The following is a 24,168-nucleotide window of genomic DNA, read 5'->3' as shown; positions in this document are numbered from 1 at the left end:
TCACCTTTTTCTTAATCAAAGAAAAACTTGTGTAGGAAACACAGGTCAATTAATCTTAGTGCTCCCTCCTAAAGGGCAATATATATATAGTCACAAGGCTTTTAGACAATAACACTATCTTTTTAGTAAAATAGATAAAAATTACCTAAGTATAATTTGTGGATATTAGTGTAGATTCTTTTTTTTTTCTGGAAAAAACATTATTGTTTTCAGTTGGTCCAATGCATGGGAGAGGGCTTCAGGGTGGTTAAGAAATAGCTAGTAGTTTTGGGGAGAGGCTCAGGCAAAAGCCAAACACTAGGGGATGCAGAGGGGCCCCTCAAAGGCCTCTGGGCTCCACAGGCTCCTAGTCCTGCTTGAGGGTGAGCCTTTCGAAGAGATACTCAGCCCAGCCTGGGTCCGGCCAGCCTGTGGAGGTGAGTCAGGTGTAGCCCATCTTCTTGATGAGTTTCACCCCCTCGTCCCGGAAGTGGTTCTCCAGGAAGTCACAGAGACGAGGGTCTGTGCAGGTAGAACCCAGGTCCTGTAGCTCCACAAGGGCCTGGTTCAGGTCCCTCTCCAAGGCCAGACCAGCTTCCATGGCGTCCTGAGTTTTGCCCACTCATCTTGGGGAGGCTTCAGCATGTCCTGGAAGAGAATGTGACCATTGTGCTGGTTTTGCAACTTTAAGAGACGCTCCGTGCCCTCGTGCTTCCCCGCCAACTCTGTGAAGAAGTGGCCCACGCCCTCGAGAGCCACATCTTTGGGGTGAAATAGAAGCCCAGAGAGAGGTAGGTGTGGAAGGCCCGCAGGTGCCCAGTGGCCAGGTGGTCGACTGCAGCCTCCACCTCGGTGGAATAATTCTGATGAATTTGAGAGCTCATGGCTGTTGTGTAATAAGGAGTTAAGGTAGAGAACCGGTGTGTTGGCTGATCCCAGAGCTGGTTCTGAAGGTGGTGACTGGATATGATGCTGTAGAGTGGTCAGAGGCTGGAAGAAGGGGTGTCCCTGGGTCTGTTCCGTCCAAACACTGTTGAAGCAAGAGACAGATCCGGGACCGCCGAGGGCACTTAAGATTCTTGATTTAGGATATATTTTTGTCTTTGAAGAGCCCTTATCCAATGACATTCATTTCTGTTTGATTTATAATGTTTGTTTCACTTGTACTCCTCTTTGTGCAGGGCAGGTGTTTCACTAAACTGCATCTGCTACTGGCATGCCACCTAAAGGAACTTTTGTATTTCATATATTCCAGATAGATTTTTTGCTATGCATTTTTTTTCAAGTTAAAATATGGAGGCAATATTAATATGTAGTAAATAGCTTAGAAATATATGTCATAGTTAAATCTACAGATTCCTTAAAGAGATCTGTAGCTTTTGGAAAAATTCTTTTTTTCCCCCAAGATACATTTACTTGTAACTTTAAGCATTGGTAAGAATTTTTAAAAAGTATGAGAAAAATTGTTTTAATCATTTTGAGTTTCTTAAGTCATCACAATTAATAGTAATTTCATTCCTACTTGTTTTTGTTAGCTTTTAACTCATTATATATAATATTTTAACCAGAGAGAAAAGTAATACAAGAAAGAGTATTAAATCTTCTTTTAGACTACTTTGAGTGGCTCCAAGGGAAGTTAATTTTCAGGATAGCCCCAAAGATATTATTATTATGATTTTTTTGCTATAAATTATTTTTAAAGAAACTTCAAAGCATACTTCTTCAGTTATTTTAAAAAAAGAGCACAGAAAATTTAAGTGCAAAAATGGCATACATGCCATTGAAAGCTGTGCGTTGTTTAGCAAACTTAAAAGTGAAATGTTTTACCCTGTTGGTATGGCCTAGTGCTTGACCTATGAACCAAGAGGTCACAGTTTGATTCTGGTCAGGACACATGCCCGGTTGTGGGCTCGGCCCCCAGTGGGGAGGAAGTAGCCAATCGATGATTCTCTCTCATTAATGTGTCTATCTTTCCCTTTCCCTTACTCTGAAATCAATTAAATAAAAGGTGAAATGTTTTCTAATTGAACCTTGATTCAAATTATGAGAGATCATGCAGTGTAGCTATTTACTGACATGTTTAGTGAAAACATGAGGAAGATGGTAAAGCTAATGAGAATCTTTTATTTTTTTTTAAATCCTCACCTGAAGACATGGTTTATGGATTTGAGAGAGAGAGAGCGAGAGAGAGAGAGAGATCAATGTATGAGAGAAACATCAACCCATTGCCTCCTGTACATGCCCCTACTGGAGATCAAACTTGCAACCTAGGTATGTGCACTGACCAGAAATTGAACTGGCAATCTTTTGGTGCACAGGACGATGCTCCAACTAACTTACCCACATTGGCCAGGGCAAATGAAAATCTTAATGTGGAATTTTTCTGATATTTCGGGCTATGATATTTGTTACATTCATGATGTCATCTCTGTCAAAATTACATCAACTTAGATTTATAAATATGTATTACATTGAATATACTTGAGTATAGTATATATACATTTAAATATGAGTTTATAGGTTGAGACAATAAAACACACATCAAAATTAATAAGTATAAACAGTGTTGCCCTGGCCTGGTGGTTCAGTTGGTTGTAGCGTTGTTCTATGCACCAAAAGGCTGCAGGATAGATCCCAGTCAGGGTGCATGTGGGAGGCAATGGTTGGATGTTTCTCTCTCTCCCTTTTTCTTTCTCATTTCTTTTCTCTCTCTCTCTCTCTCTCTCTCTCTCAAATCAATTAATCCATATCCTTGGGTGAGGATTAAAAAATAATAAATAAAAACAGTGTTCAACAAGATAACAGTTGAAGGCCCTGTAGTTGTCACTGTTCCATAGTGATGTGGAACTAAGAGAGAAGGCTTAATTTTTCATCTAATTGAATTTGCCAAAGTAGGATCTTTCACCCACATTTTTAAAATAGGAGCCTGTCTTTGCCCAGATCTTGCAAACCAATGAGTTGAAAGATTGACAGGTTGGTGAAGAGAACACAACTTTATATTTGGTTTCAGGGAGCCAGAGTTTTAATTACAGCTCTGGTGATGAGGGAAGTGGGAAGGTTTGCATTTCACACAGCAACTTAAACAAATACAGCATAATATCTCCATTGCTATCCAAGTCATTTCCTGCTTCATCATTGTTCATGCACATCCTACACTTTGCATTAATAGAAACTCAACCAGAAAACTGGGCTTTTGAGTTATTTGGTATCTACCACAGTCTATGGGAATGACTAAAGTTACTACTAATCACTGAAGCATGTGAAAGAATATCTCTTTAAAAAAGTACTCTACTGAATGTATTACAAACATTTAAGAAAGGGATATATTTTAGAAGTCCATTCTTTGGGCAGACTATTTCAGAGTCATTGGATTTTTTCTCATGTAGTATGTAAACAGCCTTATTGAAAATCTGTACCATTTAGTGCAGATACGTGTTTTTACAGTAAAGAGGAAGCTAACTAAAGCAAACACTTAGAAAGTGACCCATGTACCTGCATATAATATATTTTTTTTCTGGCAAGGGAGTTGACTGTCTCTTTATCATGCACCCAGGAATCTTGAATTAGAATTAGGAAACAAGTTATTGTGCTTTGAGATAACAAAAATGAATATTCAGTTAACAAGAACAAACAAGAGAAAAATATCACAAAAGTCATGGTGTGTAAATTAATAATGCCTGGGAACAATTACTCTATATGGCAAAGCCAGAAAGACTTGAAAATCACCTTGTATTTCTGTTTTTAACTTATGAACAAATAAATGTAGAAAACATATTTACCTATTCAACAGAGCAAATAGTTTCCATAATGCATGTGTTAAAAGAAGATGCCTAACTATTTCAGAATACTCAGGTAGGGAGACAGAGTAGAGAGAGAAGAAGATAACAGCCAAAGTAATGAATAAAAGCAATTCTGACAAAGAGGTGGGGGTTCTTTCTACAAGGGCCAACCCATGCCATGTTTCCAATTCTGATTTCTCCTTTTGTTGTTGTTATAACTTAAATAATTTTTTAATTGAATTCATTGGGGTGACATTGGTTAATAAGATTATACAGGTTTCAAGTATACAATTCTATAATACCTCATCTGTATATTACATTGTGTGTTCATCACCCCAAATCAAGTTTACTTTTGCCCAATTCTGAATTCCTTAAGTAGATTTCTTGCAAAGTGTATTTTCCCTGGATTCTAGAATTTATAGGATGGGCTTAGCTAGCATTAACAACAGCAGTTTATTTTTCTCATAGACAAGCCTGCTTGATCAAAGCAAGACATAAACAGAATGTGTTGCTAATTATTTACATAAAGACAAAGATGAAATGTGGGTTTTGTGTTTATTTTATATAAAGGAATTTAGAGTTTCTTTTTGTTTCACTTTGATTTTATTAACTTTTGGGGATACCTAATAATATGTAAAAAATAGATATTTAGCCATAACCGGTTTGGCTCAGTGGATAGAGCGTCGGCCTGCGGACTGAAAGGTCCCAGGTTTGATTCCGGTCAAGGGCATGTACCTTGGTTGCAGGCACATCTCCAGTAGGGAGTGTGCAGGAGGCAGCTGATCGATGTTTCTCTCTCATCGATGTTTCTAACTCTCTATCTCGCTCCCTTCCTCTCTGTAAAAAATCAATAAAATACATTTTAAAAAAATAGATGTTTAGTCTTGGAGAAATAATTCATTTTTTTCTCCTGGTCTTTTAGCATGTGGATATTGAGTTTCTTCTTTCTGTTCAGATCATATGCACAATGTTTAGCAATAATGCTATCTATATTCTACAATAGTTTTTAGAATTGTATACTGTATTTAGTTTATAATATCCAAAAAACATTATTTTTCCGATTTTAATGTTGTAAAATACTTTCAGAAAAATTGCTTGAGAACATTTCCAGAATAATTTATAATTAATTGAGTAAGTAGTGTTTTTATTTTCTCTTAAATAAATTTCTCTTAAATAAAATTATTTAAATTTATTTTTTCTTAAAAGTTAATGTTAAAGATTGATAACTTTGTGAATAAATTATTATTTCCAAATAGAATAAAAGGGTAGGTATTAGGAGCCTTAACTTATCTCCATTACATGTTCTTGAGCAGGCCTAGGTTCTCTTGGCTCTTGGTGAAAAGTCTGTAAACATTTACATTTCATTATAGAAATAGTGCACTTTTAAGGCTCACATCTTAGAATTTTTGAAGAGGTTCTCACTCTTTTGTATACACAAAGACAATACATACAACCCCAATTTGTTTATCCATTTATCCACTGATGAGCACTTGGGCTGTTTCTATCTTTTGGCTATTATGAATAATGCTACTATAAACATTCATGTACAAGCTTCTGTGTGGACATATGTTTTCATTTCTCTTAGCCATATACCTAGGAGCAGAATTTCTGAGTTATATTGTAATTCTGTGTTTAACTTTTTGAGGAATAGTTTGTTTGTTTTCCACAGCAGCTGTACTATTTTACATGCCTACTAGTGATGTACAAGGGTTCCTATTTCTCTGTATCCTTGCCAATAATTATTTTTTGATTAACACTTCCTTAGTGGATGAGAAGTGTTTTCTCCTTGTGCATTTTCTTAAATATCAATGAAGTTGAAATCTTTTAATGTGCTTGTTTGGCTATATATAATCTCTGGAGGAATGTCTATTCAAGTGCTTTGCCCATTTTTTATTTGGGTTGTCTATTTGTTGTGTTGTCAGGGTTCTTTCTATATTCTGAATATTAATCTTTTATCAGGTATATGACTTGAAAATATTTTCTTCCATTCTCTAGCTTGTTCCTTCACATTCTTGATAATGTTCTTTGATGTACAAATGATTTTAATTATGAAGTCCAGTTTGTCTATTTTGACTTATTGCTCATGCTTTTGGTGTCATATCTAAGAATTCATTGCCAAATCTGACGTTAAAATTACTTCTGTATTTTCTTCTGACAGTTTTATAATCTCCTGTATTTAGGCCATTAATTTATTTTAAATTAATATTATATAAGAAATAAGATACAGATTCAACTTAATTATTTGTATGTGGTTATCTATTTGCTCCTACACCATTTGTTGAAGAAATGCTTATTTCCTGTTGAATGATCTTGTAAAAAACCAAAGTCATAGATTTGGCTTATTTCTGGACTCTCAATTCTATTCTGTTGGTCTATATCTATCTTAATGCCAGTATCACACTGTTTTGGTTACTGTAGCTTTGTATTAATTTTTAAAATGGGAAAAGTGGGTCTTCCAATTGTGTTTTAGTTTTTCAATATTGTTTTGGCTATTTGAGGTCCCTTGCAATTCCATGTAAATTTAAAGAACTGTAGTTCACTTTGTGAAGTATTGTTATCTTAATATTAAGTCTTCAGTTCATGAACATGGAATACATTTCCAGTTACTTAGGTCTTTTTAAATTTCTTTCCGCCATGTTTTGTAGTTTTCAACAAATGTCTTTCACCTTCTTGGTTAAATTTATTCCCTGGCATTTTATTCATTTGAAAGCTGTTGTGAATTGAATTGTTTTCTTAATTTCCTCTTCAGATTGTTTATTGCTGCTGTAAACACAACTGACTTGTGTGTGTTGATCTTCTATTCTACAACTTTACTGAATTCACTTTTTAGTTCTAGTAGTTTTTGTGCGGATTCTACAGGATTTTGTATATATGGAGTTATGTTACCTGCAAATATAGTTTTACTTCTTTCTACTCCTAAAAAGCATCATCAATTTGGGTATATTTTATATTTTTCTTGACAAATTGCTCTGTCTAGAACTTCCTACAGTGTTGAGTATCAGAGTTCAAAATGGACATTCTTTTCTTGTTGACTTAGGGAAAGCTTTAATTCTTTCACTATTGAGTATGGTGCTAACTGCTGGTTTTTCATAAATATCTTTTATCATGTTAAGAAAATTCCATTCTATCTTGTTTGTGAGTGTTAATATCATGAGAGGGTGTGAAATGCTCCTTCTGCATGTATTGAGATGATCATGTAGTTCTTTGCTTCATTCTGTAATGTGGTATGTTTTACAATGATTGATTTTCATATGTTGAACAACCATTCATTCCTGAGTTAAATGCCACGTGGACATAGTGTATAATTTTTTTAAATGTGCTGTTGGATTTGCTTTGGTGGTATTTTATTGAGGAATTTTGTGTATATATTCATAAGAGATATTGGTCTGTACTTTTCTTGTGATATCTGTTTGTCTTTGACATCAGGTTAATGGTGACCTCATAAAATGTATTATAAAGTGTTCCTTCTCTGTGATGTCTGCTTTCACCACTCTTATTCAACATGGTACTGGAAGACCTAGCTACAGCAATCATATAAGAAGAATTAAAAGACATCCAAATTGGAAAAGAGGAAGTAAAGCTGTCATTATTTGCAGATGACATGCTATTGTACATAGAAATCCATGACAACTTCATAAAAAAACTACTAGATCTAATGAATGAATTCAGCAAAGTAGCAGGATGCAAAATTGATATCTAGAAGTTGGTAGCATATTTATACACCAATAATCAACTCTCAGAAATAGAAACTAAGAAAATAATCCATTTACTATTGTAACAAAAAAATAAGGTTCCTAGGAATAAATTTAACCAAGGAGGTAAAAGACCTCTACTTGAAAAACTATAGGACATTGAAGAAAGGAATTGAGGTAGATACAAACAAGTGGAAGCTTATACCGTGTTCATGGAATGAAACATCATTAAAATGTCCATACTACCCAAGCAATCTATAGACTCAACACAATTCCTATTAAAATACCAAGGGCATATTTCACAGATTTGGAACAAATATTCCAAAAAATTTATATGGACCCCAAAAAAGACCCTGAATAGCCTCAGCAATTTTGAGAAAAAAGAGCAAAGTTGGAGGGATCACAATACCTGATATCAGACTATACTACAAGGCCTTTGTAATCAAAACAGCCTGGTACTGGCATAAGAATAGGCATATAGATCAATGGAACAGAACAGACAGCCTAGAAATCAACCCACATCTCTATGGTCAATTAATATTTGACAAAGGTGGCAAGACCATACAAAGGAGTAAAAATAGTCTCTTTAATAAATAGTGTTGGGAAAACTGTTTCAGTTTATGCAAAATAATGAAACTAGACCACTAACTTACACCATAACAAGAATAAACTCAAAATGGATAAAATACTGAAATGCAAGTCACAAAACCATAAACATCCTAGAAGAAAGCATAGGCAATAAAAATCTCAGACATCTCTTGGAGCAATATTTTGGTAATACATCTCCTAGGGCACAAGAAACAAAGGAAAAAAAATGGGACTGCATCAAACTAAAAAGCATCTGCACAGCAAAAGAAACCATTAACAAAATGAAAAGGGAACCCACTGTATGGGAGAACATATTTTCCAATGAAACATCTGATAAGGGGTTAATTTCCAAAATATATAAGGAACTTATACAACTCAACACCAGGGAGACAAACACTCCAATTAAAAAATGGGCAAAGGACCTGAATAGACACTTCTCCAAAGTGTGATGAATTGCTGTCTTAGCTGCTTAGAAGAATCTCTCTATCTTTGTCTTTCAACAGTTTGATAATAATGCTTTATGTACATTTTTATTTTCTTGGGGATTACAATGAATATCCTAAGTTTATAAAAATCTAGTTTGAATTGATATCAACTTAGCTTCAACTTTAATCTTTTAAATAATTTATGTCTCTTTGTTGATTATTCTTACTTGTTCATACTTAGTTTACCTAATTTCCTTTAGTTATTTGTCTATAGTTTTCTTCAGCATTTTGAGCATATTTAAGGCAATAAATTTAAGTCTTTGTCTATTAAGTTCAATGTTTGGGCTTCTTCAGAAAGGTTTCTGCCCATTTCATTTTTTTCCTGTGAAAGAGTCATACTTTACTCTTTTTTGTAATTGTATTCTTTACTTGTTGAGACCTGAACAGTTTGAATATTATAATGTAATTCTGAAAATCAGATTCTCTCCTCTACATCAAGTATTGCTTTCGTTACTTGATGAAGGCTGCAGTTGTTCATTTGTTTAATGACTTTACCAAATTGTTGCTGTTTTTTTCCCCCCAAAGATTGTATTCCTTGTCATGTGTGCTCACTGAAACTTACGTGTTTTATTTCTGTGGTTAGTCAGTGACTTGGCAGAGATTTCCTTAAATGCCTGGACCTGGTAAGAAAAAACAATTTTTAAAGGGTATTCTGACTCTTTAACTTTCTTCAACAATACCTGTGAATCTTCTGTGCTGGTCCCTTAGCGAACTCCAAGTAGAGCAAAATACAGAACCCTGGTTTTTGGAGGAGAAGGTTCCCATTGTCCACCATGATGCCAGAAAACTACATCAGGATCAGGACATTGTCGCTGTGTTTTTGTTTTTTTTTTCAGTGGGGCTTGAAGATTGTGGCTGCTATGAGTAATGTTGAAATCCACCAAAATTTACCAGGCACTTTTTTTTGTCAAGCACTCCCTGTATGCTTCAAGTGTTCAACTAGACTGAAGAGTTCTGAAATAGTTTATTCTAAGAGTTCCTACAAGCTCATTAATTGTTTTGGTGGAGGGACTAATTCTAGAGCTTCATCCCTTGCCATCTTCCATGATACCACTCCCTTTGGACAATAAGTTTTATGGTTGTCCATTTATAATTGAATGACAGGGGCAAGAGAAATAGGTACACACAAGTTCTTACAGAAAATATAAACCATGGGGGTTATCAATAAATATTTATTGACTGCTGAAAGAGTATAAGCTGTCAGGTGAATGCCACAAGGTTTTCCTAGTTTTCAGCTCAATATTCTTCCTGCTTTTTAGGTAGTTTTTATAGTAGCCCAGCATTGGTACAGTACATACCTCTGTTGGAAGGGTTGACATACCACATTGATTTTTCATCCCGAGTTTAGATCCGGATTATTGTCATTATAACATGTGACCTGAAAGGTGGAGTCTGTGGAACAGCCTTGTCTCTTATTGCTGACAGGGGTACCATTTGCCTGTCTTTCTACTTGCTCCCCCTTTTCACATCTGTGGGCGGGTCATGAACAATTGCTTCATGACTATGTGCAGTCTGCAGGCCTTATGTTGTGTAGGCCTGCTATAGACAATGCTCTTTAATTGGGCAGAAAAGTTGCTGCATGGGCTTCTCTCCCATTTAAAAAAGCTGAGTACACACTGTTACTGCAGCATTTCCAGGCTATGCCAGCTCGAGGAGCAAGATCCTAGGATTAAAAATCAGACTAGGGGCTCCACATGGTGATAAATAGCACTGCATTTTGACTATTGAGTCTGATTGTATTTATAACTGTAAAGAGGTACTTTTTTGAACGTGGTTTAATATGCATTTACTCATTCTGGAAATTCACTAGATTTCAACTGCTTTTAAAGTCCCACTTAAGATGATTTTCATTAAAGATTTTGTGGTAAGTACTCAGAAAAGAACAATAGAGTACATTTGGGGAAAATGCTTTCAATGAGAGTCTTGGGTTGATTGACTGACTCTGTCTCTCTCACACATACCCAGAATGCTACAGGTGATAGCAAATTTAATCTCTTAAAAATGTGAGTGAATGAAAGTGGAAACCTGGAAGTGACCTGTTTATCTTTTTCTTTGATCTGTATTAAATATGAATAAATCAGTTTTGGTGAAATTAAGTAAAATAATTTCCTATTTCTATAAGTAGCCACATTTTATGGTTGAGTTTTAAACTCTGGAAAAAGGGGCAGTTGTGATGGAACTATCAAAATATAAGCTATATTATATGAAAGGATTGCTTATAGCATATTGATAGTATAAAAATTTCTTTAAAAATCTTTTCCTTATAATTAAAATGTCTAAATTATAATCATCTATGAAGAAACAAATAGTTTTAATCTATTCCATGGTTCTCCATGTGATGTTAATGCTATGTACATTAGTATTGATGCTTGAGTTTAATATTACTTTCACTAGCATTAAAATTGCTAACACCATAGCTTTGGTAATGCATATTTGAATATTTAATCATGTTGCTATAAACAGCTTCTCTAATGCTACATTTTCAATGAATATGATGGGCCTTCTGTTAGTGCTGGCGTTTAAGCAATCTTGCTTTCTATTTTCCTGTTGTATATACAAAGCAAAGTATTCCCACCTGAGATTTCCCCAAAGTTTCACTTGGGAAACAGAACATGATTTGAAAAATGTTTTCTGTTGCATGTTGCTCAAATCAAGCTTTGCTTTGAATCAAGCCAAATGATGAAAACATAGTCCAGCCTTCTTTCCAGCAGAATGCAATTACCTCTAAGGCCTATAGTAAAAAGACCAACTAATTGAGAACACTTGTCTTTGTTTTCAGTTACCAAATATTTTTATTAAGAACGCCCATTTTTTGGAATAAAAAAGGTGGGTTTATTTTTAATGAACTGAAGAGTTGGAAGCTCTGAAAAGTAAAGCAGGTTATCTTCTTCCTCAAGGGGACATATACTAATGCTATGCTCGTGTGAAGTATTACTGAGATACCATAAGCAAACAGTAGATGATTCATGTCAGATGGTTCTCCAATAATGTTGGGGGGAGGGGGGAGCAGCTTGATGTATGGGATATTGAAGGCAGATTAAGTTGTTAATGTATATTAGTATATTCTTAATTTCCTTTTAATTGAAAAAGACATATTGACTTTAATTAGAACCATTTCACAGGAACTGTCAATTAGCACATGTCAAACTAGTTAATTCAGAACAGAATTCTTTTAATTAGGGTCTGCTTTCCTTTAACTATGGGGCCAATGAAATCAGCCTTTCCTTATCTAGATTTTAAATGTCTCTAAGACATATAATACAAATGTAGACTCTTATCTATTATTAGAAGCCCATATGGATAACATTAAAATGATGATGCTGGCATTGTTCATGCAGCACAAATCAGAGTCCCTTTATGACTGTTAGGAAAAAAATGGCTTTGAACAAAGACTATTTTAAATACCAGATTTATCCTACTTTAAAGAGACTACAAAATTTATGACATGCATGTTCACATTTAAAGTATTATTTAATACGTCTGCTCAAATAAATGGGCCTATTCAAACGTTTTGTGTGTTCTATCAGCTGAAGACACATAAAACATTGTCAAGCCATACAGCAACGTTTTTTTCCTTAAATGAACTGTAATCAAAAAGGGAAAACAGACTGAATGATTTTTTTTTGCACAGCATAAAAATAGCATTAACTTTCATTGCATCCAAAGATTTAATACTATAGCTGATACAGTGACTAAACCACTAGTAGTGGGCTAATCTGATCTTAGTAATCAGACAGTGTAAAATCTGAAACTTAGCTCTTGCTTAATGTACTGATGTGGAATTGTAGCATTTTAGTTGCAGTTGGTATGAGGACAGACATATACAGTGAGCTTGGGGCAGGGCTATATGGTATTCACCTACAAATAGGTATGCTCAGAATTAAAAGAAGATGTTTTTAATTTAATTTTTTTCTTTATTGATTAAGGTATTACTTACATATGTGTAAAAGAAGATTTTAAGTGGGATGTAAAGGGAGAATTAATGTGAAATCTAGCCTACTTTATTATGTGAGTTTTAGCCACTATTTTACTGAGTTATACCAACCAAGTATTCCGAAATTTAATAAAAGGAATATTTAATAAGCTAAACTCTGGATTCCATGAGAATTATCTAGAAACATATGTACCCTGGTAGTGTTCAGTTCTAAAGTGTGCTTTATTATGACTGTCTCAGTGGCTGCATTTGTGCCAGTTGAACTAAATGAAGAATTGTAGCAATCTTTTAATCTTTTAATTTTGTTTAACATAGGCAAAACAACAAGGGCAACAAGCAAACAGATGAAAACACACACAACCAAAAACTCCTTTGTTTTTTTTTCCAGAGTTGACCTTTCTCTTCTGAACTATGTCTAGAGATGCCTTTGCTCTCTACTTTGTGTTTGAGAAGCACAACCTATATTCATACACACTAGAGGCCCAGTGCACAACATTTGTGTGTGTGGGGGCGGTCCCTCAGCCTGGCCTGCACCCTCTCCAATCCGGGATCCCTCTCGCAATCCAGAACCACTGGCTCCTAACCGCTCACCTGCCTGCCTGCTTGATGCCCCTAACTGCTCCCCTGCTGGCCTGATCGCCCTAATTGCCTATCTGCTCTCCTATCCTCTCCTGCCCTTCAGACCCCCAGTGCAGGTGTGCTGAGTGCTCTCTGCCGAAGCCCTTCCCCCGTCCTGATTGGTCGTTATGTGATAACATCCCAGCCAATTTGCATATTCCTCTATTATTAGTATAGATATATATTTTAATCCTCACCCAAGGATATATTTTTCACTGATTTCTAGAGAGAGTGGAAAGGAGGGAGGAGAGGGAGAGAGAGAGAGAGAGAGAGAGAGAGAAAAAGAAAGAGAGAAACATTGATGTGAGAGAGACACATTGATTGGTTGCCTCCACCTCAACTTTACTGGGGTGGGGAACCTGCAACTGATGTATGTGCTCTTGACTGGGAATTGAACCTGCAACCCTTCAGTACATGGGCTGATGCTCTAACCATTGAGAAAAACTGGCCAGGGTAGCATGTGCATATTTTATTTAGTTCTATAGCTTTTAACATTTTTGGTGTTATATAATCTCTGATGAAAAATATGGATTCTCTTCCCAGAAAAATCCACATAGGCATACATGTACTAAAATGTTAAGGGAAATCTTCTTAAAAAAATAATTTGACTCAGACTGCTGAAAAATACATGTTCAGCTTGATATGATTTACAAATTGCAATGCTCTAGTCACTATGCTTGGTTCTGAGAATAACAATGAGTGAGATGAGCAACCTTAGCATCTGAGACACTGTGACAAATTAATAACAACTTTTCAGAAATTATTATCTAATTTAAAAAAATTTTTTACTTTATGAACTGGTCAAAATTTGATCTATATTTAAAAATCTTGTACAAGTTATAAATGTGACAAGATAGACAATTTTACATAAAAATTGCCTGAAAAATATAATTATTGAAACATTAAAGGAGATTAATTTTATAAGTGTAACTTAACAGGTTTTATTAATCCATTTCATTTTTATCTATAATTCTGTTTTGGTTAATAATCTCAGGTAATATTAACTAATATAATAATTTCGATCCATCTCTTAGTTCTGTTTATTTAAATTATATTATTTATAATTATTTATAAAGAAGACATAGGCATACTAATATAATTTTTATAAATTAGTCTCATTTTATTTTATTTTATTTTATTTTTTAATATGTATTTTATTGATTTTTTACAGAGAGGAAGGGAGAGAGATAGAGAGTTAGAAACATCGATGAGAGAGAAACATCGACCAGCTGCCTCCTGCACATCTCCCACTGGGGATGTGCCCGCAACCCAGGTACATGCCCTTGACCGGAATCGAACCTGGGACCTTTCAGTCCGCAGGCCGACGCTCTATCCACTGAGCCAAACCGGTTTCGGCAAATTAGTCTCATTTTAAACTCAAACTGTGCAAATGATCTTCAGTGGGGGTGGTGGTGGTAATTAATTTCTTGATTGTCCATAAGTGGGTTATCCATGCTATGCCAGGGTTTAAATTTGAACAGTGGCTGAGTGAGGTCTGCTTTTCACAAATTAACATAACCAGACTATTATTCCACCAGGTAGTGTTAATTCCTTTGTATCTTAAAAGAGTGTGTGTGTGTGTGTGTGTGTGTGTGTGTGGTCTTTAAGAGTATACTAAAGCATTGTTAAATATAGTTTTATCTAAGCATACTTATGTACTTTAGTGTGTATGTTTTAATCCCAATTGGTCCTTGATTGTCTGTAGCAGTTTAAATGTATTTCTCTCTTTTAATTTACTGAATGTTGACCATTGGTACATTTACCAGCAAAAAATTTTTTCTTTGAAAATTTATAGGACACATGGGCCTTAACTTGGTTTAATCATCTTGATGGTATAGATGGTATAAGTTTTATATATTGATAAAAATATGTATTTAGATAATATGTTTGAGAATGAAAACCACAGCTATTTAATTCTTTTTTTTAGCTATTTAATTCTGATGACAGATAAAATTATTAGGAGCTATGATTTGAAATAGTTTTATCCAAATAGGAAAATTCTAGAAATCCTGTAGTGCTTCATTTAAAAGGAAGTAACTTTCAGATTAAATTTTCAATTGTTTGATTTTAAGAGTTAAAATGGAAAATTATAAAATTATTTTATCCACTTCTAGATCCTTAATCAATATAGTATTGAATTTTTTAGGGACTACATACTGCATTCTAAGCATGGTATTACTGTTTATTCTGTGTAGAAGTAACCACCCCCACCCCTCTTTTTTTTTTTTACCTAATGATCAACAGTTGTCTAATATTAATATTATAATTTGGTAAGTATAAATTTTTATTATCTTAAGTGATATTGTGTTTAGCTTTTGGAAGTGACAGGAAGATACTTATTTGTTTCTATTTTTATTTTTATTAGTTATCGCAGGTTAGTTTGGTTTAATACCACAAGTATTTATTCATACCTGTTATTTCCAGAAACAATATTAGACATTATCCTGTTGAACATTAGTTAAAACATTTATTTGTCTTTCTTTTAACTATGAGGAATCTATTAAAAACTATTAAATCTAGTAGTTTTTGTGTGGAGTCTTTAAAGTTTTCTATGTACAATATCATGTCATCTGCAAATAACTTTACTTCCTTCTTTACAATTTGGATGCCTTTTAGCTCTTCTTGTCTGATCACTGTGGCTAGGACTTCCAGCACAATGTTGACATTCCTGTCTTTTTCCTGATCTTAAGTGAAACGTTTTTTGACCATTGAGTATATTGGCTATAGGTTTGTCATATATGGCCTTTATTATATTGAGGTATGATCCCTCTATTATCACTTTGCTGAGAGTTTTTATCATAAATGGGTGAGGGATTTTATAGAACTTTTCTTCTGCATCTATTGATATGATCATGTGATTTTTATCTTTCATTTTGTGTTTGTGATGTATCACGCTTATTGATTTGTGACTATTGTACCAGCCTTGCATCCCCAGAATAAATCCCACTTGGTTATATTGTATGATCCTTTAAATGTGTTGCTGGATCTGATTTGTTAATATTTTGTTGAGGATTTTAGCATTTATGTTCATCAGGAATATTGACCTATAATTTTCTTTCTTTGTTGTGTCTTTATCTGGTTTTGGAATTAGGATAATGCTTGCCTTGTAAAAGAATTTGAAAGTCTTCCCTCATTTTGAATTTTTTGAAATAGTTTGAGGAGGATAGGTGTTAGTTCTTTTTTGAGTGTTTGATGAAGTTCACCTGTGAAGCTGTTTGGTCCAGAACTTTTGTTTGGTGGGAGTTTTTTGATCACTGCTTCAATTTCATTAGTTGTTATTGGTCTATTCAGGTTTTCTGATTCTCCTGATTCAGTTTTGGAAGATTGTATATTTCTAGGAATTTGTCCATTATGCCCAGGTTGTCCAGTTTCTTGGCATCTAATTGTTCATAGTATTTTCTTGCAATCCTTTGTATTTCTGTGATGTCAGTTGTTACTTCATCTCTTTCATTTCTGATTTTATTTATTTGGGTCCTGTATCTTTGTTTCTTGATGAGTCTGGCTAATGGTTCATTAGTCTGTTTATCTTTTCAAAAGACCAGCACTTGCTTTCATCAATCTCTTGCATTATCATCATTATTATTATTATTAGTCTCTATGTCATTTATTTCTGCTCTCATTTTTGTTATTCCCTTCCTTCTACTTACTCTGGACTTTTCTTGTTGTCCTTTTTCTAGTTCTTTTAGGTGAGATTTTTCTTGCTTCTTGTGTTAGGCATGAAATACTATGAACTTTCCTCCTTTTGCTGTGTCCCATAGATTTTCATTTGTTTCCAGGTAAATTTTTATTTATTCCTTTATCTCATTTGTAATCCATTATTGTTTAATAACATGCTATTTAACCTCCATGTGTTTGAATGTTTTGAGTTTTTTATTTTATTTATTTACTTATTTAATTCTTTATTGTCGAAAGTATTGCATGTCTTCTTTTTCCCTCATTGACCTCTACCAGCCTGCTCCTGCACCCTCCAGTTGAGTTTTTAAATTGTAGTTGATTTCTAGTTTGATGCCATTGTGATCCAAGAAGATGCTTGATATGATTTATATTTTTGAATTTGTAGGGACTTATTTTGTGTCCTAACATGTGCATCTTTGAAAATGTTCCATGTGCACTTGAGAAGAATGCATATTCTGCTGCTTTGGGATGAAATGTTTTGTAAATATCTATTAAATCCATCTGATCTAGTATGTCACTTAAGGTCACTGTTTCATTATTAATTTTTTGTCTAGAAGATCTATCCAGTGATGTCAGTGAGGTCGTAAAGTCCTCATTATAGCTGTATTGCTGTTGATCTCTTCCTTAAAGTCCACCAAGAATTAAAAAAAAAAAATATTTAGGTGCTCCTATATTGGGTGCATATACGTTTCCCAGGGTGATATCTTCTTGTTGGATCCATCCCTTTAGTATTATATACTGTCCTTTGTCTCTTTATGGCCTTTGTCTTGAAGTCTGTTTTGTCAGATATAAGTATTGCTACCCCAGCTTTTTTTTTCATTTCCATTTGCATGGAATATTTTTTCCCATTCCTTCACTTTTTTGGCGAATTGATTCTTTTTTAACTGATTCCATTTGGTACTAATTTAGGAAGAGGCTAACACACTAATGACTCATGTGAAATTGCCAGGAATTTTTAAAAAGATAGCTTTTAATTTAAAAGTAATGTTCAAAGTACTATTTGGTATAAGTGGTAACTAGTTTGCCAATTTGACATAATCTTATCTTGATTTTTGCTTGTGTTATAAGGTCTCTTCTGGGATACTTTCTATAGTAATTTTTTATCAGAACATGAGATTCTTCTAATGTGCAATTAAAGTCTTTGCATTATTGGCAATATACTTTATAGAGAAACTTAGGGATAAAAATCAGCTCATTTTATTTTGTAGTAAAATCAGAAATAGGAAAAATATGCTAACATGATAATATCTAATGAGGGAAATGTTCCATGCAGATGTCTGTTTTTCTATTAATCCCTAAAATGACTGTGTGCTTTTATTTATATGAGTAACATAAGATACAAACATGTTATTAGGAATATATTCACTTCTAAAAAAGTTAAACACCATATGAGTTTAGAATTTTAAAGAAATTATTTTAAAAGTGATTTAAATCTTTAGATAATGTAAGATTTGAGATTTCAACAAAGATATAATATCTATGTATGCTACTTCTGAGAGTTATTTAGGTATTTTTTTCTTGTTCATCTGCATTTAATACAGCTTTTAACATAAGGAAATGAGAACTGGGTCTTGTATGATGAATCTTTTATGGGTACAGAGAAATATTTTCCTTAGTTATTTTTGAAGTCTCCATCTAGGCACACTGGTAATTTTATTTTTATTATAGTATGTAGATAATAGGGTCATATGTTCTCAAGCTATCACAGAGGGCATGTTAAAGGAAAAGAGAAAACATAATTTTTGTTTTTGCTGTTGTCATTAGGGATTTTCATATTTTCTTTGTACATTGGACACCTTTTCATGTTTAATGTACTATGCTGATAGTAATGTCAGATTTTATTAAGCTAACACCAAGTTAGTGAACATGAAAAGCAGAATATTTTGCTATTAGTATTGTTCTATATTTTTGTCCTTTAAATACTTACTTTTTATGGGTTATAATTTATTTTACAATGTGAATTCTTTAGGACAGTGGTTCTCAGCCTTCCTAATGCCACAACACTTTAATACAGTTCCTCATGTTGTGGTGACCCCCAACCATAAAATTATTTTTGTTGCTACTTCATAACTATAATTTTGCTACTGTTATGAATCATAATGTAAATATGTGATATGCAGGATGTATTTTCATTGTTACAAATTGAGCATAATTAAAGCATAGTGATTAATCACAAAAACAATATGTAATTATATATGCGTTTTCCGATGGTCTTAGGCGACCCCTGTGAAAGGGTCGTTCGACCCCCAGAGGGGTCACGACCCACAGGTTGAGAACTGTTGCTTTAGGAAGATGTATTTTGTTTTAAGCTACATTAGGCTGCTAACATAAATTTGGACCTATCCCTTTACTATTAGTAAATATGTTGTGGAGCTAATACAAATGATTACAAATAGTTCTTACATTCTGTACTTTCACATTTTATATTGAATATATGTCAGTGAATGCACAGCTTTGGTGAGGGGTGAGGAGAGACATATTTCTATATATAAAAGGCTAAGCGACCATCTGTCCAACTGGTAGCTATGACACGCAATGACCACCAGGGGGCAGATGCTCAACGCACGAGTTGCCAAGCTGTGGTGACTTGGCAGCAGTGGTTCTCGGGTGACACACCCTGGAACCAGAGAGGAGGGAGCCCGATTCCAGGGTGCGTCACCTGAGAACTACCCTCTCACAATCCAGGACCCCTTGAGGGATGTTGGAGAGCCAGTTTTGGCTCGATCCCTGCAGGCCAGGCTGAGGGACCCCACCTGCTGGAGGGACCCTGCTCACTCCACTGACACCCTTCGAGCCACCAACTGGGGGAGTGACTGCGGGAGGTTGGCTCTGGCTCCAGGTCGTGTCTGGCCCATCTCACCCAGTCCTTTCCCACTGGCCAACTTCTAATTAATTACCTTTCAATATGAACAAATCCATGCACTGGGGCATATATATCATATATATTGTTTCAGTCTTTTACATGGGTATTAGCATCCTTCAGTTTTGGGATTTAGAAAAATGAATAGTAAAGTCACATTGCTAGTTATACACATTTTACGCTAACCCTATCAGACTTCATAGTATTCTAGACTTGAATGTATAATGAGAGAGACAGGGGATGTGGGTATGGGGAACTGGGAAAAGGAAACAGGGAAAGACATGGAGAAGATTAATACTCTTGGCTTTTGATATTTCATTTATAGAATTAACTTACTTTTCTCTTAAGTCTTGAGCTTATGGTTATAATTGGAATTAATTTAAGCATAGTTACCAATATAATGGAATACATTATTTAAGACTGGGTATCTTGTTTGTTATTGAATATATTGATTAGCTCTAAGTAGGTCATCATGTAGTTTATAAATCTTAATGCCTTATCACTTGTAAATATGCCTGATACTTAAAAAATTAAACCCATGTTTTTTGCTTTGATTTTTCTTTGTTCTCTAGGATTAATGGGAAAAACATGAACTTCACAATGAATTTCTCCTAAAATGTTGATTTACAATTTACTTTCTCAAGATTGATTTTGAATTATAGAAATCATCTTCTACTGTAACCTCCTACAGAAGGATTTCAAAATGAGTAAGTCAACCTTCTGAATTTTGGGAGGTACTTGACTGAAATTAATAGATATTATTTTGTTGGTTGCTGCTAATGTATTAGGAATTATTCTTCAAAGAGTACACTTAAACACCAAGCTCAGTGTCATTTGGTGAGGGGTGGGGTGAGGCACATATACACAATTATTTATAAGCCTATGGGACTGCTTGCCAGTTTTCATTTATTCTGATAAGCACCAGGGTCAACTTAATTAAAAAAAATCTAAGCCTGGCATTAGATTTTTGGCAAATATATATTACTGGATGTGGCATAGTTTTTTGTAATGGAATGTGAGATAGAAGTCAAACATGTTGTCTGTTGTATAACACTGCCTATAGTTAACAGTATATTATTATGCACAAAATATGTTAAGAGGGTAAATTTCATGTTAAGTGTTCTTACCACGAGCAAAAACAAAACCACAAAAGAATATAAAGAAATTTTTGGAGATGATAGATGTATTTATAGTAGCTTGATTATGGTGATAGTTTCATGGGTATATGCCTCTGTTCAAACTCTCCAAATATATACATTAAATATGTGTAATTAAAAATATTAATTATATCTCAGAAAAGCTAAAAAAAAGTTGGTTATATTTTAAAGATATATTCTGGAGAAAGAAGAGAAGAAAATTAAGCAGATGAAATCCCAAAGCATTCAGAATTCTTTTTTTCTTTAAATTTTCAATTATAGTTGACATGTAATATTTTATATTAGTTTCAGGTCTATAGCATAGTGGTTGAAAGGGTGAAGGGATTAAGAAGTACAAATTGGTAGTTATAAAATAATCATATAGTCAATAATATTGTAATAGCTATACGGTGCCAGATCAGCACTAGACTTAGCACGTAGAATTCTTTTTTTTTTTTTTTTTTTTTTTTTTTTTTTTTTTTATTTTTACAATATATTTTATTCTTCTTTATTAAAGTTATAAGAATAATTCGTGTTTATAAATAAAACAATACATAGTTTATGAAAAATTAATCTTCTTACCCATTCCAACCACCCTCTGGAGTAACCAAGGTCAACAATTTCCCATGTGTCCTTCCATATTTTTTCCATACACATAGTTTTCCACATTATTCCACACAATCATATAATCCCCACTTTTTTTATATATGCAAACATATGTAAACATATATCTACTTATAGGCTACCCCTTTTCAATGTTTAAATACAAAATAAGATCATATTCTGTAACTTGCTTTTTTTTTTAACCCAATAATCACTATTCAAGTCACTGCATGTAGATATAATTCTTCCTTCTTCACAGCGGCATTGTTATATATTATATGGATGTACCATGACTTATTTAACTAATCTTCTATTAAAATTTTTTTTTTTTCTTTTTTTTTTTTTTTTTTCCTCTTAAAGTATTACAAAGGGTATTACATAAGTATCCTTTTTCCCCCCCCCGCCCTTGACAAACCACTACCCTCCCTTACCCCCCAGTGTCTTATGTCCATTAGTTATGCTTATATGCATGCATACAAGTCCTTCGGTTGATCTCTTACTCCCCTCCCTCCTGCCCCCCAACTCTCTCTGGCCTTCCCACTGCAGTTTGACAATCAGTTTGAGGCAGCTCTGCCTCTGTATCTATTATTGTTCAAAAGTTTGTAATGGTCTTTATTATCCATGAATGAGTGAGATCATGTGGTATTTTTCCTTCATTGACTGGCTTGTTTCACTTAGCATAATGCTCTCCAGTTCCATCCATGATGTTGCAAATGGTAGGAGTTCCTTCTTTTTAACAGCAGCATAGTATTCCATCGTGTAGATGTACCACAGTTTTCTAATCCATTCATCTACTGATGGGCACTTAGGCTGTTTCCAGATCTTAGCTATGGTGAATTGTGCTGCTATGAACATCTGGGTGCATATATCCTTTCTGATAGGTGTTTCTGGTTTCTTGGGATATATTCCTAGTAGTGGGATCACAGGGTCAAATGGGAGTTCCATTTCCAATTTTTTGAGGAACCTCCATACTGCCTTCCATAGTGGCTGCACCAGTCTGCATTCCCACCAGCAGTGCACAAGTGTTCCTTTTTCTCCACATCCTCTCCAGCACTTGTCGTTTGTTGATTTGTTGATGATGGCCATTCTGACAGGTGTGAGATGGTACCTCATTGTTGTTTTGATTTGCATCTCTCGGATGATTAGTGACTTTGAGCATGTTTTCATATGTCTCTTGGCTTTCTGAATGTCCTCTTTTGAAAGGTGTCTATTTAGATCCTTTGCCCATTTTTTGATTGGATTGTTTATCTTCTTTTTGTTAAGTTGTATGAGTTCCCTATAAATTTTGGAGATTAAGCCCTTATCCGATATGACGTTGGCAAATATGTTTTCCCACGAGGTGGGTTTTCTTGTTGTTTTGTTGATGGTTTCTTTTGCTGTGCAGAAGCTTTTTATTTTGATGTAGTCCCATTTGTTCAGTTTCTCTTTAGTTTCAACTGCCCTAGGAGCTGTATCAGTGAAGAAATTGTTTTGGCATATGTCTGAGATTTTGTTGCCTTTGTATTCTTCTAGAATTTTTATGGTTTCCTGTCGTACATTTAAGTCCTTTATCCATTTTGAGTTTATTCTTGTGTATGGTGTAAGTTGGTGGTCTAGTTTCATTTTCTTGCATATGTCTGTCCAATTTTCCCAACACCATTTATTGAAGAGACTATCTTGGCTCCATTGTATGTTCATGCCTCCTTTGTCAGAAATTAATTGAGCATATTGGTTCGGGCTAATTTCTGGACTCTCTATTCTATTCCACTGATCTATATGTCTGTTCTTGTGCCAGTACCAGGCAGTTTTGAGAACAGTGGCTTTGTAATACAGCTTGATATCTGGCATTGAGATCCCACCTACTTTGTTCTTTCTCAGGATCGTTGCAGCTATTCGGGGTCTTTTTTTATTCCAGATGAATTTTTGGAGAGTTCGTTCTAGATCTTTGAAGAAGGCCATTGGTATTTTAATGGGAAGTGCGTTGAATGTATAGATTGCTTTGGGTAGTATGGACATTTTAATGATGTTGATTCTACCAATCCAAGAACATGGTATGTTCTTCCATCTGTTTATGTCTTCCTCTATCTCTTTTTTCAACGTCCTGTAGTTTTCTGAGTAGAGGTCTTTAACCTCTTTAGTTAAGTTTATTCCTAGGTATCTTAATTTTTTTGGTGCGATGGTAAATGGGATTGTTTTTCTGATCTCCCTTTCTGAAAGTTCACTGTTGGTGTATAGAAATGCCTCAGATTTCTTGGGGTTAATTTTGTATCCTGCTACATTGCCAAATTCATGTATTAAGTCTAGTAGCTTTTTGATGGAGTCTCTAGGGTTTTGTATGTATAATATCATGTCATCTGCAAATAAGGACAGTTTTACTTCCTCTTTTCCAATTTGGATGCCTTTTATTCCTTCTTCTTGCCTAATTGCAATGGCTAATACTTCCAGTACTATGTTGAACAGGAGTGGTGAGAGTGGGCATCCCTGTCTTGTTCCTGTTCTTAGGGGAAATGGTGTTAGTTTTTGTCCATTGAGTATGATGTTGGCAGTGGGCCTGTCATATATGGCTTTTATTATGTTGAGGTATGATCCTTCTATTCCCACCTTGCTGAGAGTTTTTATCAAAAATGGGTGTTGGATTTTGTCGAATGCTTTTTCTGCATCAATTGATATGACCATGTGGTTTTTTTCTTTCAATTTGTTTATGTGATGTATCACATTTATTGATTTACGGATGTTGTACCATCCTTGCATCTCTGGGATGAATCCTACTTGGTCATGGTGTATGATCCTTCTGATGTACTGCTGGATCCGATTTGCTAAGATTTTGTTGAGGATTTTGG

At 34.5% G+C, this 24,168-nt stretch overlaps 1 long non-coding RNA gene across 5 annotated transcripts in view; it reads left to right on the top strand.

Annotated features, from left to right (window-relative positions):
- LOC139008750 (uncharacterized) overlaps positions 1–24,168 on the top strand; it is a 125,926-nt gene that overhangs the window by 67,645 nt on the left and 34,113 nt on the right. For all 5 annotated transcript variants that reach the window (XR_011471206.1, XR_011471209.1, XR_011471208.1 and 2 more), the window contains one exon: positions 20,183–20,317. This is a non-coding gene — a long non-coding RNA (uncharacterized lncRNA). The remainder of the gene's footprint in view (positions 1–20,182; positions 20,318–24,168) is intronic.

This window comes from Myotis yumanensis, unplaced genomic scaffold (genome assembly GCF_028538775.1).
Source record: "Myotis yumanensis isolate MYYU_CA2020_CCGP unplaced genomic scaffold, mMyoYum1.0.hap1 SCAF_4, whole genome shotgun sequence".
NCBI lineage: Eukaryota > Metazoa > Chordata > Mammalia > Chiroptera > Vespertilionidae > Myotis > Myotis yumanensis.
This window is presented reverse-complemented; position numbering and strand designations above follow the sequence as displayed.